Genomic DNA, 17,626 nt, shown 5'->3' with positions numbered 1-17,626 from the left:
TGAAAAACATGCAGTAATTAGTGATTTGAATGCCACACGTCAAATCGATAGTTTTTTTTATTTTACTAAAAAATACCAGATTTATGAATTAAAAATAGAGATAACATTAACTTACTTCTACTTTTAATTATTTTAACAAACATGAATATCAATAGCAGAAAACTTTCGGGTATGTGGAATATAGCTAATAATTAAATTTTTAAATTATAATTTGGTGAAAGTTGCGGTGCTGCAACTATGTATCCATACCCACATTACCATGTACCCTTGTAAAATTAAAAGTTTTTAATTTTTAAAAAAAATTTTACTGCACATTTTGTTAATTATATGTATTTAATCATAAAATATCAAATTCATTAACGTCACTCACTAATCTCTTTTGCATATTAGATGCTGTTTTGCTCCGAGGGCAAAAGTTTACATTTTCTTGTTTTTTATTTCCTCGGGTAAAAAGTTGTACAGTTTAAGTACCTGATTTATAAATTTCAATTGTCCTTGCCATGTTTTTTAACTATGTACATAATATATTCTAGCCGATCTTATATTATGTGAATGTCATCAATCTACTGTTTTTTGTTCATATTTAATTTTGTGTGTATAAGTTCGTGCATCTTTAGTTTTAAAATTTGTTTCGAGGATCTCTGCATGGTATATTGAATTATTTTGTCTTGTTGAATAGGTATGGTAAGTCTTATGTCAGTTTAAATATTTTGTTTTGTTGGCGTTGTACTATAGTCTTTTTATATATCCTCGATTTCCTGTACCCCATAACGGAAACATATAACATAGTTTATTACAACTAATAATTTGTTAAATGTTAATTAACTTTCAAATAATATTCGAGATCTTCATTCATGCACTTTTATTGAGCTGATATTGGAATGATGGGGCATCAGGCATTATGAGACGACTCGGCGCAGCAGCACTTTTAGGGTCGACGCGGGATGAAAGATAAATGAGAATTATTTATATTTACGATAGTTGCATTAGAGCAGATAAATGATTAGCGATTGGCGAGTTGGAGACGCGCCACATTGTGGCGGCGATGCCTCACGATTATTACATAGCACCGATTTCCTGGCACCGGCTACCGTTCCCAGTCTCTAGTACCGAGCGCAGTACACTAAACACCGAACACCGAGCCCCGAACGCTCGCGCCAAATACCATTTACCAACTATTCAATTCACACATTTTGTAATACCTGAATTACTGGCGCAACAACATATAAATCGGTTCTACGGAGATTCTCATGAGATTCCAACACGTGAATGTACATTTTGAATATTTTTTATTTGATATCTTATTTATACACCCTTACGGGTTACAAACATTTAAAAAAATGTTTATTCAATTCATACTCTACCGTAAATGATAATATTTTTAATATCTTTTGTAAAGGTTGTCTGAGACTTTTGTTTAGTTTTGTCTGGTAGTTTATTGTATAATTTCAGTCCCTGGTTTATAAATCTCGACTGTCCTTGTCTCGTCGAAGAAGTTTGTTTATGATATTGTTCGTATTGTGTCCATGTTTACTTAAATTTTTTTCAAGTTTTAGTTCTTCGTCTATAATCATATCAGTGGCTAATTTACGAATAAATTTTAAGGTTTCTTGTGGAAAGAGTTCAGTTATAATTAATTGTTTAGTTTGTTTAAAAAGTTCTTTAGTTGCTGTTAGATAAAGGAGGTCATAAACTAACTTAAATATTTTATTTTGCTGTCTTTGTAGTCTGTTTAATTCATTTTTATTTCCTGTTTCCCATAGTTGTTGCATATGAAAAATCTCAGTTTTTAAATAGGCTTCATACATAAAAAAAAACAGTTTTGGGAACAAAGTTTTTGTTTTTAAAAAAAGACTCTATAATATATTTAAGTTTACCAACGAGGACGATAGTCAACTATGCCTACCCGGTTGCACTATACCTAATATCCTTATCCGTATCAGGACGATGTTTTGTGCATTTCTCGTTTATAAAAACTATAAGATAATATTATAAGTAGTATAAAGGTCAATCTTGGAGACACTACGACCAGATTTAAGTAGAATTTATTTATAATTTTACATTTGAAGCACTAACTTTGCGGTTATTCATTATGATAAAATAAATAAAAACAACTTTGTGGAAATTATATTGTTATACTCGTAGATAGGTAATTTCTCGTGATGAATATAATTATATTTTTCTTTATTGCGTCTGCCTCTTATTTAAGAATGCTTGTTTCAATTTATATTAAAATTTTATTAGTTTAGTTACATATTAGTTCATTTTTACAAAAATAATTTTATGTTATTCTCATAGAATTAAGAATAGTCCAGAAAAAGACAAAACAATCCTTGTGTACATAATGGGGAGTAACGTCTTACAATAATTTAAATATTTTATTTTTATTTATTAATATTTTTAGGGTAACAATAGATTGCAAACAAAAAAAATGTGTTATTAATCAGTGCAACATAAAAAAGAATTGTAAACATATCTTTTTACTTCTTTCTTAAATATTTCTGACTGCACTTTTTATTTTCTTTGTTCATTTCCATAGAATTAAGAATAGTCCAGAAACCGCATACGAACATCAAACAGAAGGCGACTAAACTACTCATAAATGAGTAGTTTTACTTTTCGACCCATTAGTTTCTTTTTAGACGTCACTCAGTACGCAACTCCTGATTTGAATTCAACTATGCCGTGTTGTGTCCTTTTATACAGTGTAGAAATACTGCTAGAATCTTAAAGAAACAGGATGGGATCACATTTCATGTGTAATTAGCAAATGAATATGTAAGTAGCAAAAACATTACTTAAAAATGGAATTATTTTTCCATCTGTCAGATGGTCGAAGAAATCAAAATGAACGCTTCGTTAGTGTTGCCAGGGTAGTAAATTTTCTAACCCTACTTTGCTCATCTAATGAGAGAACTAATGAAAATTAGAACTCGGATTGAACAACTCTGTGGTGGACATTTGACCGAGATTATCTTTAAAACATAAAACATTATTGAACATGATATAAAAATATCAGTTTTATGTAAAATAAAATTTGTTTCATATTTGAAGTTTAAGGTTCATTAATTCAATTACTCTTATTAAATGACCCTTTGCATATCTACTCTGTTGTGTCAATCAATATTTCCGCGTGCACAATAAAATTTTAGAGAAATTGACAGATTGCTTTTTTTTTTTAACCTTACATTTGTGTTATGATTATATTTTTTCCCATCGTGCAACATTACGCGGCGACATCACGAATGCGCGGGGTGAAAGTGGGTAATAGTGGGTTTTTTTTGGACACAATCCGATTTATTCAAATATAATTCTACGCTCCTTCTGGACTATTATTAATTCTATGGTTATTCTTGTATATTTCCATTATTTTTATTTTTGCGTACATAGTGTTATTCATTGTCCTCTCTGTTTTTGTTATTTATGTGCAGCTGAATCCAAATGAAATTTTAAAAATAAAGGGCAGTATGATTTGTTATTTCATCAACCAAGTGATTAGTGTAATATTTTCCACTGAATTTTCTCACCAGAATATTTATTTTGTTACAGTTAATCCATTAAGAGACAAAAGTGATTTTCACGGGTTATTTATAACCCTCTCTCTTCCCACGGTAAATATAAAACACAACAGGTCGGGGGTTCAACCCTTTCATTATGAAGACTTATTGTCTATTTTCAAACAATGACTACCGTAAAAGAGCATATCTAAAAGTAGATTTTATCATTATGTACAAAGCGCAATAAAAAACATCAATGAAATTTTTGTAAAAAATAAAACGTTTTTGATATGTTTTTTTAAGCTTAAGTTAAAGAATATGCAGAGGGTGTATTTATGTTTATTTGGACTATATTTCAAAATTGTTTGCAATCTATTACATTTTTTAACAACTAATTCCTTATAATGTAACATTATTTTTATTTATAAACGCTCTGCATAACTAAGTTCCTAAGTTTAATTTTTACAGACTGGCTTCTGTGTTAAGGTAAGTAACCGAGTTTAATAAAAAAAATAAAAAAATAAACGTGACATAGCTTGTTTTAAACGTAATTACAATTATGCCTCCTTTGAAATGTTGTGCTGTGCTGTGCTGCTTTTAATATTCTCCTGTAGGAGGATATTAAAAATCTCCTGGGTGGATAGAGTCCGAAACGATGATGTTCTCCGACGGATGGAAAAAGATAAAGAGGTACCGAAGACCATAAAGAAAAGAAAACTTGAGTACTTTGGGCATGTGATGAGAGGCGAAAAATATAAAATTTTACAAGTCATTCTACAGGGAAGGATTGAAGGGAGACGCAGTGCAGGTAGGAGGCGCATTTCTTGGCTTAAGAACTTGCGCGACTGGTTCCATTGCAGCACTCAGTCCTTGTTCAGGGCAGCTGCCAATAAAGTAAGAATCGCAATGATGATTTATAACCTCCATCGGGGAGAGGAACCGCAAGAAGAAGAAGAAGAAGTGTATGTTCCGTCTGTTCTCCAACCAACTGAATAAGGTATTTGAAGAAATTGTCTTAAAGCTTGATTAGAATGACAGTTGTCATCAAAAGTGACGATATAACTTGGTAGTAACGTCTAAGGAGTGATTTTATTTTTAAATACAATGCTGGACATATAAATCAACAGTATTATTTAAAATCAGCTTTAAAACTAATAAAATTAAAATAAACCTAATTATTAACGACGTACTTACAAGGAAACATCATTTTGTAAAAATGTTAGAGATGGGACATATTGATCAATGTAAATCGATCGAATAAAAAAATAATTCAAATGATGTTTTTCATGAAAAAAGTATGAATGTCTTATTTTTTGGTAAATAATTGTCTTAAACACACCTTAATAGGCTTGTTTTTGCGTTTTATTATAAATTTTCGGAAACGGAGTTTCATCTTTGCATTAAAAACTTATAACATCGATTTGATTGGTACTTAATCAATGATCAGTACTTTCACATTACTATTATACATATTAGTTTGGCAGCTGTCATTTCAATCAAGCAATATTTTAAGGACTATAATAACTGACAATCGGATTAAATAACTATCGATTCTCGCTTCGTGCAGAAGTAAGGTAAAGAGCTTACACTGGCACTGCTTACGTCATAGCTACAAGAATTTTAGTGTGCGGGATGCGAGTAGGGATGCAATATCGCCTACCAAAACATCGATACATCAGGGCGTCGATGTATCGAAGAATTAACATCGATGTCTAAAAATATGGGAAAAAAACCATCGATCTTTCAGAATCTGTCACTTCCCCAAAGTATTAATATTTTATTTAGCCCCGTGGGAGTAAAAAGTTGATCCTCAAGGTTAGGTTAGGTTAGGTTAGTTCCAAATTTAAAAATAAATGCCACTCCCCCCCAAGGTGCCAGCCAGATATTTTTTATAGATTTACACCGCCATTTCGATACACCGAAGTTTTTTTTCTGGACGAACATCGATGTTTTATCCGACTTTTTTGAGCGATGTATCGATGTTTTCAAAACATCGATACATCGTATGCATCTCTAGACGCGAGACAGGAGACGGTACGCAGTGGTGTAGGGTGCTATTATCATCCCACTCCATCATCCGTTTCCTGAGTTTCCTCGAGTCGAGAGGAGGTATCATATTAGATTAATAAAAACGGCGAATTTAGACTCGCTCGTGAGTAATATAATGTTTCGGACGGAACAGCTTTAGTGGATATAACTCACGGATACAGTGTTTTCTGTCCTAAATGTCGGGGAACTACCGACATCAAACGGTAATTTCGTATTAAAAATTATAATATTATTTCATTCGGAAACCGTTTCTCTATTGAGAGGATGATGTTTAGACCAAGGGGCACCTTGAACCATCATGTGCCCCTTGGTCTATTGGTCATTGAAGTTGCCTAGTATGTAGGTGAAATAATTCAATTAGATGAATTTTACCCACATAAATAAAGGTCTCAGCTCTTTAACTTCACACACATCAACAGATGAAAGAATTGAATGAATATAGATGTTCGAATATGGGCAGAATGGTGAATGTTACACAGTGTGTAAAGTGGCCACTTAAACCAGCCATTGACAGGTCATAAGCCCTAAAGATGCCTAGACTTATATATTACCTTCTCTTAAATGTTCTTCATCTCTGTTGTAATATGATAATAATATTTTACATTATAATATATTCGTTATAAATTTTAACTAACAACTTACAAAATCTAATATTGACAAATTGAGTCTGGATGAAATGCATGTTACCATATTTATTAGTATTTGGTAGAAAACCCATGAACTAAAAAGGGTTGTTTTGAATAGATAAATATTGAAATAGTAAGAAGGTAGATACGGTAAGTACGCTCTATCCAAAAACTGTTCATAAATACAAGTGTCTTCCTTCAGTTTCGCACATTCACTATCAAATTTATTTTATACTAATTTGGCGAAAATTACTATCGAACCGGTAAAAAAACCAAACCTAAAAACATTATCAACTTTCTTGTGATCAATCAATAAACATTGTCAGTACATTTCCCTTTACCAAGTTTCTCCGTAGGAGAGTGAAGGAAAACAGTTTTGATTTCAAAAAAGGACATTCATACGAATAAACAACTATACAAATAGGTGGATAGTATTTATAATTGGGATTGCAGGGAATGTGTTCGTATTTAATGACAGCATTTGTATTCATATTTACTATTATTATTTGATTGAAATTCAGTTTTTGACAGGACAGGTGGCAGGGTGGTGATAGACTCAGGTGCAAATATTTTGAAACCAAATATTTAACCAACATATTACTCGTATCATCCATCTAATTTAGCAGCCCTTTATAATGGTGATTAGCATAATTTTATGTTTTTCGAAGCGGCAATCGGTTATTTATTTGAAAGTATGCACATACCATTATTTTATAAATGCCCCAAATAAAATGAATTAAACACATTATTAGTAAGTAGTACATTTAAACACCAGTAAGCAATTATGTTAGTTTTTGTCAAGTAGCTCAATTAAAAATAACTATCGACGTGCTTAAAAACATGCTAAGCAGATCACAATAAACAATAACGAACATGCTTAAGTTATCGCAGTCATAAGTCAATGCGTGTGTAATCTCGTCAACGCTCGTGTCGGTTTGTTTTTTGTTTTATTCGTTAAAAAAAAAGAGTTCATTGGTGAAAAATCAGCGTTTACTTTAAAAAATCATACAATATCTTGCATTTGCAAAATAGTAAGGAGTATCTAGTACAAAAAAAGTGAAAATTAAATTACAATTATTATGGCGACTGCTTTTCTTGACATATGGCTTGCCAACCGCCGCCGCCGGCTAAATGTAATAAATACCATGATAAATTATAAAAAAATAAACAAAAATAGCAGTTTTTGGATATCTTCCATATTTACACCGGGGAAATTCAAATATATGATTGCGCAGCAGGATTATACATCGCGAAACGTAAATATTTTATCATTTAATATTAGGTGTTCACGGATGTTCCACTGTGATCGCGAATACGATAAACAACCATGGTGAGAAATTATCATCACGTCGCTTTAATAAGCTAATGCATGTCGATAGTTATTTGTGATTGAGCTAAAGATTAAGAATCAACACGCAAGGAATTTTTAGTACGTGTACGTATTTAAGAGGTTGTAAATTGAGTTTTAAACTCGTTTTCTTGAACATATTGCCTATTTAGTTGTACGGCAAATTTTTTTCCAAGTCTTCATCTTTATTCCCTTTCCGCACCTATTGGTGCACGGGGCACTGCATAGGTACACCAATTGCTGCGTATCTTAAGCATTTTCCTTACATGAAGGTAAGATGATCAATCGTACGCTTCCGGAGCCAGTCCAGGGATTATGAAATATTTACGCGTAAAAAAACCTTATAAAATAAATATTTCATCGCAACCATGTCGTCAATCGAACCCGAGACCTTTTGCATGGCAGGCAAACGCGCTGACCACTACACTATGAGGCCGACATTTTAAGTCAGTATGAACCTTCTTATACCGTCATCAGTTGTAAATAAGTTAGCTAATCATTAAGGCACGTTTGAAAAAAAAGTACAGATTTGTAGAACTTTGAGATACGAGTAACGGCACAAGTAAAAATAAATGTCTGAATCGGAAAAAAAATCTCAATTCTTAAATAACCACAATGGCGTCAAAATAACAAAAAAAATATGTATTTTCTAAAAATGTAGGTTTCCTCCTTTATGATTAAAATACTGATCAATGAAATCGATCGTTCGATTTTAAAATTTGTGATATCTGTTCGATTGTATATTGATTTTCCGTAAATAATATTGACTACGATACTTAATGACCCTATATTGGTCGATTATCTAATGCTGGGGCGTTCGCAAAATTAATCCAAATGTATTGAGTAGTATCTGTGAAAAAGCGTATGGTATTACATCGCACGGTTTACGCATTTTGAAAATAATCTCTGTCTCTCTCGCGCAGAGACGCGCTTATGAGCGTGATAAAGATAACTATTGCTTTGTTGGTTGCTAATGATTGGTATCAAAATATACACAGGATGCTTTTAAAAATATAATAAAATATAATTAGTGTATGGGTATAAAGCTATGAATTAAAAACACTGGTTTCTAAATATACTTTCTCATTTAATCTAGTCACATATGCAAAGGTCGATTATCTTGTGCTGGCGCGTTCGCAAAACTTACACAAATTCATTTTTAATTAACACCATGTCTATTTAAAAACCTTAATATTTAATTTTAGCCAAAAGTGCCATGTTCTCTTAGATTGGAGGGTTGTGTATATGAAAAAAAACTTAAGTTATTTTTAAACAAGTACATTATTTATGAAATATTTTGAGTTAATTATAATAATAATTAATAAAGAGTTAGTAAAATGCTCAAAATGAAAAGCTCAAATGCACATAGCGATCCATGGAAAGATCCATGTTTGCTATAAGCCTAAGAGATAGAAAAATAAATGAGGAAATTAGGAACAGAACCAGAATAGCGGATATCATGGATCGCGTAGCAAAACTGAAGTAGCAATAGGCAGGACATGTTGTGAGACAAGACCCCACAAGATAGATCCCAAAAATGCTAAGATGGAGACTTTGGGAGAATAAGAGAGGCGTCGGGAGACCTCAAAAAAGATGGTCCGACGACATAACCGCTGTGGGGGGTAAAAATTAGCTGCAAGCAGCAACCGAGCAAACAAAATGGAAGGGTATTGAAGAGGCTTTTATCCAGCAAGGCCAAAGAAGAAAAATAATAAAATGCATGGTAAAAATTATATTGGAGAGCCACTTAAAACAATTTACTGTTAAAATACATGTGCATGCATTTTAATTACAATATATAAGTTTTTATATAATACTCGTATGATGAAGACAAAATATCAAATAAACAATGTGCTCGTGTGAAAATAAATTAATGTATTTATGGTATTTTCTTAACCCATTGTTTTTTTTCTTCATATAGGTAAACAACCTACTATCGCCTGGTAACAGAGGACTTCATGGATTTCTACAAAACACCGATATCACATAAACATGAAACGCGCAAAAAAGTGAAAGAAAATTTCAATGAAAAAAAGAGCTCTAAATGCGTATGGAGAGAGGACCAGGGCGTATATATTCCCACGTAAAGTAAATAGACTCCCGGACGAATTAAAATGGTGATATAATAAAATAAAGTAAAGTTTGTTTTAAAAATCTTTAAGTGAGTTATTAAAAAAAGGGGAAACCAAACAATTTAAAACAGTGTTAAAAAAGTGTTTCTTTATAATTTTTCATATTTTTCGGTATCAAAAAAGACTTGATTTACTTGCATTTAAACTTTTATTTTATTGAAATATTTAAGTTTTTTTTTTTTTTGTAAAATTTATTATATTGTGTTACCAACATATGTAAAGAGAGAAATCCCTGCAAAAAAACTCCTTTTGCAGTTTGGCGGGAATGAAATAATTGTTCGAAGGAATGCTCATGTTAAAATTTTCAATAAAAAAAAACCCTCTAATCTATATTTACATAATCTTTATTTACATTTAAGTCATTAAGTCAAGATTGAAATGTGACTATATATTTAAGTTGTTCCTTTACCCTTTTTCTTTCTTTCCCATCCCCTCTCCTCTCTTCATAGTATAGTGTTAACTTTTTATGTATTTTTATTTTCTTAATCTTTGTTTTTAATTTTGTATAAAATTGTAAAATTCAATATGTTCATGTACTTGTAATTTTCTCAAACCGAACGGTTTGGCTAGGTAGGAAGAAATTGCTTTAAGGCAATATACCCGCCCTTATATGTAGATAAACTGTATATGTATATAAAGTGCTAAATAAATAAATAATCCAACAGAGATTTTTGTACCTTGACTATATTCATTTAAAATATTACTACTTGAGGTACGTGGAAGGTTAAATTGAGTTTTAAGATTTTCTTTTTCTTCGGATATTTCTTTCTTGCTGTATGTAAATGTTTAATATGATTTTTTCTTATGATTTATTAAATTTTTTTTGTATTACATACTTAACTTGCTATCTTATTTCAGTTTTATGTTCATATTATTACTAGTTACTATTTTACTTTATTATCACCATACCTTTATGTAAATATTTTTTCTGTCCCAAAATGAGTTTGTTGTAACTCTTGGGAGTAAAACAAAAGATTTAATAAACATTTTAAAATCCCCATCCTGTAGATTTCAAATGAATTTGTGTGAGTTTTGTGAACGCGCCAGCTCTTGTCAAACGATCTGTACCTACATCTTGTCGCTCTCCTAATCTAGCCACGCGGTGCGCGGTAGGACAAGAAACAATCATGCACATGGCAAGATGGCCGCCGTTTATACTTCTCACTTCCGCAGATTATCATCCGTCTGCCCACTGCCACTGGACTGCTGCAGTAACCGGATGCTGGGCATAAACGGAGACAACTAGTATTCTGTCATCTTAATTAACTTATCACCGGTTTGTTGTTTATACGTGGCGGAAATATGATGTAAGTAATAAAAACTTCGTTTGTCTTATTTCGCGTTCATTTATTTGCGGTCTGCGTGTAATATATTTACTAGTAAATAGTAAAAAAAATACTAGTAATCGATGTTTACAGAAATTTTTGTTTTAACCGACCGAAGTTTCGGTTTTGATTTCAGTTTCGACTAGTTTCGGCATAGGTTTCTGAAATCTCCGATCCGATCGATTGTTGTCCATTCAAATCATTAGTTTTTGTATTGCCATTGTCTAACATAAAAAATAAAAACTTAGCTGGTTTTTCAATGTCGGCCTCGTGGTGTAATAGTCAGCGTGTTTGTCTGCCATGCAAGAGGTCTCGGGTTCGATTCCCGGCATGGTTGAAATGAACTATTTATTTAAAAGGGTGTTTTCACACTAGAATATTTCATTATCCCTGGACTGGTACCTGAAGCGTAAGACTGATCACCTTACCTTCGTGTGACAAAATTGATCGAGATATGCTGCGATTGGTGAACTAATCCAGTGCCCTATGCACTATTAGGTGCGGAAAGATAATAATTGACATTGTCTAACATTAAAAAAAAAACTAGGCTGATTTTGTGATTGTTGACTATAGTTAGTAGTAGGTAAGATTTTTTATATTAATGTTTTGGTTTTTCTTTATAGTTAATAAGCTAAAGTTAGTATAGCGTACATTAAAGAACTATTACATAAACGTTATAAATATAACATAAGAAATAAGTGTTTGTAAAATATGCAATAAAATAAAAGCCATAAATTTAATCAGTAATTTTGTTTATTTTTAGCGCCTTTTGTTCCTTGTTATTTATTTGTAATTTATTTATTTATTTTACAGAAACAAATAGTCAACAATAATATAGTAACATAAAAAAACATACAGTTTAAGGACAGACCAGCGAAGTTTCTAAATAAAAATCATACATATTAAATTGTGGTACAACATAATGGTGTGTTTATGTGTATTTGTATGAGAGTAAGTGTATAGGTGTGTTTGTGTGTATGTGGGAGTAAGTATTCAGGGGTGTGTAAGTGTGAGCATAATTAAATAGCAAGTGGGATCGTATTGCAGCCGGAAAGAATCAGTCTTAATTTATTTTTAAATAAATCAAGTGCCGTGTTAAATATATCAATAGATGAAAAAAAAAGCATTATAGTAAGAGCAAGAACGATAGAGGAAAGAGTGTTATGCATAGTTAGTGCTTCATTGAACTCGTAAGGTTTAATAATGAAAACGCCTAATTTTGGATGTTTTAAAATTACTTAATTTTGTAAAATAAGTTTCGGTTTCTGTTACGGCCAAAATTAGAATAGAAGTCAAAATTCGGATCCGGTTGAAAATCTCGTTTCGTTCGGTCACTAGTGTTTAACTAAAATGAATTTTGAGTGGGTGCATTTTTTAATAAAATGTCTTTTAAGTGAAATAAAGAACATCTTTGAGATGAAAATATAGAAGCGTAAAAATTTAGAGAGCTTATGAGCTATCTTTGACTTGTTTTTACTTGTCTCTCTTGTATGTCAAATCCTGTACTTATCTGTGAAGATACCAACATAGATAAAAAAAATAATTATCGATTCATATGAAATCATTTTAAACCATTAAAAATCTATTTATACGGCGCCATTTTTGTAATATAATACCTCTAGGGCGCTTTACAATGTAATTCTGTAAATAAATAAATTTAATTTTAACTTTTTGAGTTTATAATTTAAGACAATTTACTTTGTTTTCACATGCTACGGATTTATTCAATGATTCAAAGGAAAAGTGGGTTTTAAGATTTTTCCAAAACACAACTTCACTCTCATAGTTTCGAGCAGAGCATTCCATGCGACCGCAAATGCGCGATCACCGAATTTAGTGCGCTGTTTGCGTAGGGGTATAAAAACTTTTCCTTTCGACGTAGATGTAGCTGATCTAAGCGTAAGACGTTTGTCAGCTAGTTCATCTGAAATGCAAAGTTCGCCTAGATATCATATATATCTACAAAAACACAATCGTTTCATAATAAAGGTAAATTAAAAAATATTTAGGTACCTACCTAGAAAATTTGTAGATTTAAAACTCATTTTTTAGTTGTCAATTTAATTCGACTTAAAACGCTTTGTTTGTCAATTCTAACTCAATTTTCTTTGCTAAATCTATCTTTAAAAAGTTTTTGTACTGATTTAAACACGCGTCCGAATTCTGAAATAAAAAAAAACAGAATTCATGTTAAGTTTATTTAACTCTTTTTAAAGTGCATTAAAAAAGTATCGTGATCAAATTGTGATTCGGGATAGAGTCGAAAATCGAAACCTCAATACTGAATTTGGCAACGCTGAGGTTAGTGACCGATATAATTAATGACAGAAGGCGTAGTGATATATCATTATGTTATTAATTTTATCAAAACACGAGCAAAAAACATTAATGACTGCTGAATTTTACGCCTTAATTGAATTCAATTAGAGTTTCAAAGGAATTTTTTTTTGACATTATCGCAAATATTATTACTTCTTAAAATTTATTTTACATGCATTTTTAACATCCACCATTCAAATTATTTTATTTATCTACAAGGTGGCGCAAAAGTTGTCACCCGATGTTCTTTGGATGTGATTTTTTTTATGAATGAAAAAAATAGGTTCTGTCTTGGAATGAAAAAAAATTGGAACTGTGTTTATTTGATATCTTTTTTTTTTTCATAAGTTGAGAAAATGGTATCATTCCAAAGCCATAGTTGCCCGAAAAATATCATTTTTTTGCTCTTTTTGTAACCGGTCCTTACTGAATGAATTGATTACTGTGATATAATGTGAAATAACTGGTAAAAGTTATATGGAGATGCACAATTATTACATGTTCGTACATATATATACATGCAATGTATGTAATTTTTATAAATAAAATAAGTAAATATATATAGAGGTGTAATAAGTAAATATACATGTTGGGGTTCGTACCGTCAGCGGGGTCGCAGTGAGTCTCATATTGCTGGAGAGTGGTATTCTATAAAATGCTGCGAACGCCCAGTTGCATTCATAATATACAATGTGATAAATACAAAAATATTAACAAAGGTATACATGGTTAAATGGTGGACTTATAGCCACTAGCAATTTCTTACAATTTTGCCAAAACTAGATAAAAAATAAATTTAAAAAAATAAAAATAACAATGTGATTTCCCGAAAAAAAGACCTAGAATTTATAAATAATTAAGGCTCAAAGAAGTACTGCAATCGGATATCGTATCAAATAGGACGGAGGAAGTCTCCAGGGAATCATAAATTCGAAAATGATTTAAAGTAATTCCCTCACATATCTCCCTTCTCTTCTCGAACCGACTTTCTCGTTAGAACAAATTGCCGGAATATCGGGAAGGGAAAGTGAGATGGAAATAAATCTCCAATGATTCTATATTACGAAAAAATCTTTACTCAACTCTGATATTACGAAGTTTTGACGCTGTCTAAAATACACGTTTTAATAAATAGTTTGAGCTTTTTGCTTCCCCAAAATAAAGCAGTCGCGGATAAAGTATTTGTTTTTATTTCACGAGTTTTGTTGAGTTCGGTATAAAAAACAACAGCATTGGATTTTAAAATAAAAGACATGCCAGCTGAATCATTTATGAGGAATGTTTTGTTTTAATTTTTTGAAACTAGACTGCGTTATATGGGTTGAAGTTTTTTTTGCACCGTAACAGGTCAATAATAGCGGTGAAACAGATTGAACACTGAGGCACGAGAAAAATAATTCTCAAGTAAATCATCGATAATCGAACTCCCGTGATTACTATCATACCTTTTAGAATTTTGTTGAAAACTAGACATTATCTAAGTTTTTTTCAATTCAATAGTTGTTAAGATTACGGTGAAATAATAGTGTCGTTTTGGAAAATTCAAAAGCAGTTTTTATGAATAAAATATAATTTGATTGCATTATTGATTTTCAGAGAAGATATCCTTGTATTTCTTTCAAAGGAATTATGTCTTCACTCGGGCGCTTAAAACTAATAATACAAACTACTTACGCGTTGTTATCACCGCTGAACTGAACCCGAATTCTGCAAAGAAGAAAAGCACGGTATTAATTATAATGAATGTGAAAATGCACGGAAAGATTTTCATGCAGAGCTGGTCTAATAGGCGCCTTAATGGATAAACCTAGTGCCAGCGCAGGAGACGCATCTTGCTAACCGAGGCTAAATTACCACAATGAAACGAAACAGGTTTTAAGTCGACTAGGAACTTTCAATTCGTTTCCCCGGCTCACCGTGGAAAGGGATAATATATTCATTCTCCTCGTAATATTTCACAATAGGCTTGTAGGGTAATTTTGTAAAGTGCCTTTGGATTTGAAGCACCCTCGGGAACGGTGGCTTCGGGGTGAAGTTAAGTTCTAGATGATATTTATGTTTTGTAATAATGCGAGCCTCCTCCCGCTCCTCTATCTTCTCCGCCGCCCCCACCCCCCGGTCCACAGCTCCACGGGCGGAATACGGATCCGCGGATTGTACAATTAATATAAGAATAAAGGAAATTGCACAAAACCCTCAACGTTAACGCAGACGCCACTCTTAATTATCAAAGCACAAAAATAACTGCCGCTTATAATAGTGAGTCGTTCCCCTTCCGAGCACATCAAAGACACCGTGCGCACCTTGGTGAGTCTTTTGAGTTATTCGAATTATGTATGTGTCACCGTCAAATAGTTCAATCAGCCACTCGACTGTTCATTAAATGTCGCCATTTAACTGAATAGCTGTGCCGTTCGTTAAGTGAATTACGCTAGCTGAATTTACAACGTGTTGGCTGGTTAAAAGCTAGTCCTTCGGAAACGGCCGAACCAAAAGCCGCCGGGTTAGGTAAGAATAGGTTGGGTTAAGTTAGTATTAATAAAAAAATAGTTCATTTATTAAGTTAAGATAAAAAAACTTTTTTTTATCAAATTTTAAAATTGAACCTAACTTATCCTAACCTAACCTAACTCCACGCAGCAAAATAAATTTAAAAAATATTACAACTATTACGGCATGCATTAAAATTAAAAAAGTTAAAACTAACTCTTTAGTTAAACGTACATTCAACAAACGGCCTAGCCATTCAGTGAAATTCCGGCATTTAACGAACAGTCTAGCCGTACAGTTGAGTAGCCGATTTAACTATTTGGCGACGACATATACAAAACCAAAAGAGTACATGAGATGCATATTTAGTTTCTTATTTTCTTGCTAATTTAAAAAATATGAACTTCATACGAGTTTGAAAGTCTCCAAACACACCATAACTAAGTTTTATACAAATAGTGCCCATATGCACGGCAATCAAATTTTATAATAAACTTCCCAAAAAAATTAAAAGTGTTTATAATAAACAAATGTTTCTAAAGTATTAATTAATATTTGGAAAATGCAATTGAATGAATTAAAACGTATTAAATGTAAATGACGCAAGCAACATTCACAATAACTAAAAAAAGTTTTTACTTTTTGTATTTTCCTAACTTTTTTTTTTTTATTTTAAAATTTAATATTTTACAAAAATAAATATATTCGATATAATTTTTTATTTATACAGTTGTTGATAATAATATTTTTCACATATTTTGAAAAGTTTGTCTGAGTCTTTTGTTTAGTTTTGTCTGGTAGTTTATTGTATAATTTCAGTCCCTGGTTTATTAGTCTCGACTGTCCTTGTCTCGTTTTAGAAGGTTGAATATGATATTATTCTGATATTTTCGTATTGTGTCTATGTTTATTACATATTTCATTATCAACTTATATGAAATATTTAATTTTTTTTAAATTGTTTATATTTTTACTAATTATTTAATGTATTTTATTTTGTACGCCAGACTGTGAGAAATTGCTAGTGGCAGTAAGTCCACCATTTTGCAGTGTATGCCTTTGTTTTATTGAAAAAAACTTTTTTATTTTATTTATCAAATTATATACATTATGGTTCAGAGATTTATTATTTTAATTATTGCGAAGTATTACTCTTTTGCATGCACTTTATTTACTCAACGGTTTTAAGGGATTAGCGAGAGAAACGCTACGTAGTTTTCTGAATGTAACGAGATATGAAGGATACATCAGAGATAAGATAATATTTTTTCCGATTGTGACTCGAACTAAGTCCGAATCGATACATGAATATTATTTTTTATCTAATGTAGGTACATACAGACGTTCACTAGCCCCTCACCCTCGTCCTTGGCCCGCGCCCCTCACCACGCACAGGAAGGAAATTTTCTTCAAGGAGTTGTAAAGTTTTACTAAGATACGATCGGAGTTCTGGCGCGGGTGAGAGCAGGGGAGGTGGGGGCACCCCGTGACGACACATGGAGTTCGCCCAAGGCTCCACGAATCGTAAATACTAATAAATTACTAGTAAACTTTCATTACTGCTCCATGTGTTACTGCGCACATACACGAGTGTAGCCAGGGGTGAGCCGCGCCATGTGAAGTCCAAAAGTAGGAAGTTAGTCTATATAAGGGGATTTTTTTTACAGGACCTTGACTCACATGTTTTACCGGTTTATGATTCACATAATTAATTTAAGTGCTTTAACATTTATAGATTATTCAGACAGGTTATATTTTTAGCTTATAATCTAGATATTTTAAAATTATTAACAAATTTATTGCGGTATCAATTAATCAAATATATCTAAACCATCTGCAG

The 17,626-nt window shown here is 32.0% G+C and overlaps 1 protein-coding gene across 1 annotated transcript in view; it reads right to left on the bottom strand.

The window, feature by feature from the left end:
* Positions 1-15,005, bottom strand: part of LOC148281123 (uncharacterized) — a 249,292-nt gene extending 234,287 nt beyond the window's left edge. The window contains exon 1 of the transcript XR_015822423.1: positions 14,971-15,005. The gene's annotated coding sequence lies outside the window, so the exon portion shown is untranslated. The remainder of the gene's footprint in view (positions 1-14,970) is intronic.
* Positions 15,006-17,626: the final 2,621 nt, after the last annotated feature.

The sequence above is a fragment of the Micrasema longulum genome, unplaced genomic scaffold (genome assembly GCF_059751315.1).
Source record: "Micrasema longulum isolate JH-2025_06_02 unplaced genomic scaffold, ASM5975131v1 h1tg000494l, whole genome shotgun sequence".
Classification (NCBI taxonomy): domain Eukaryota; kingdom Metazoa; phylum Arthropoda; class Insecta; order Trichoptera; family Brachycentridae; genus Micrasema; species Micrasema longulum.
The sequence above is the reverse complement of the archived record's forward strand: the minus strand, read 5'-3'. Positions and strand labels throughout refer to the sequence as shown.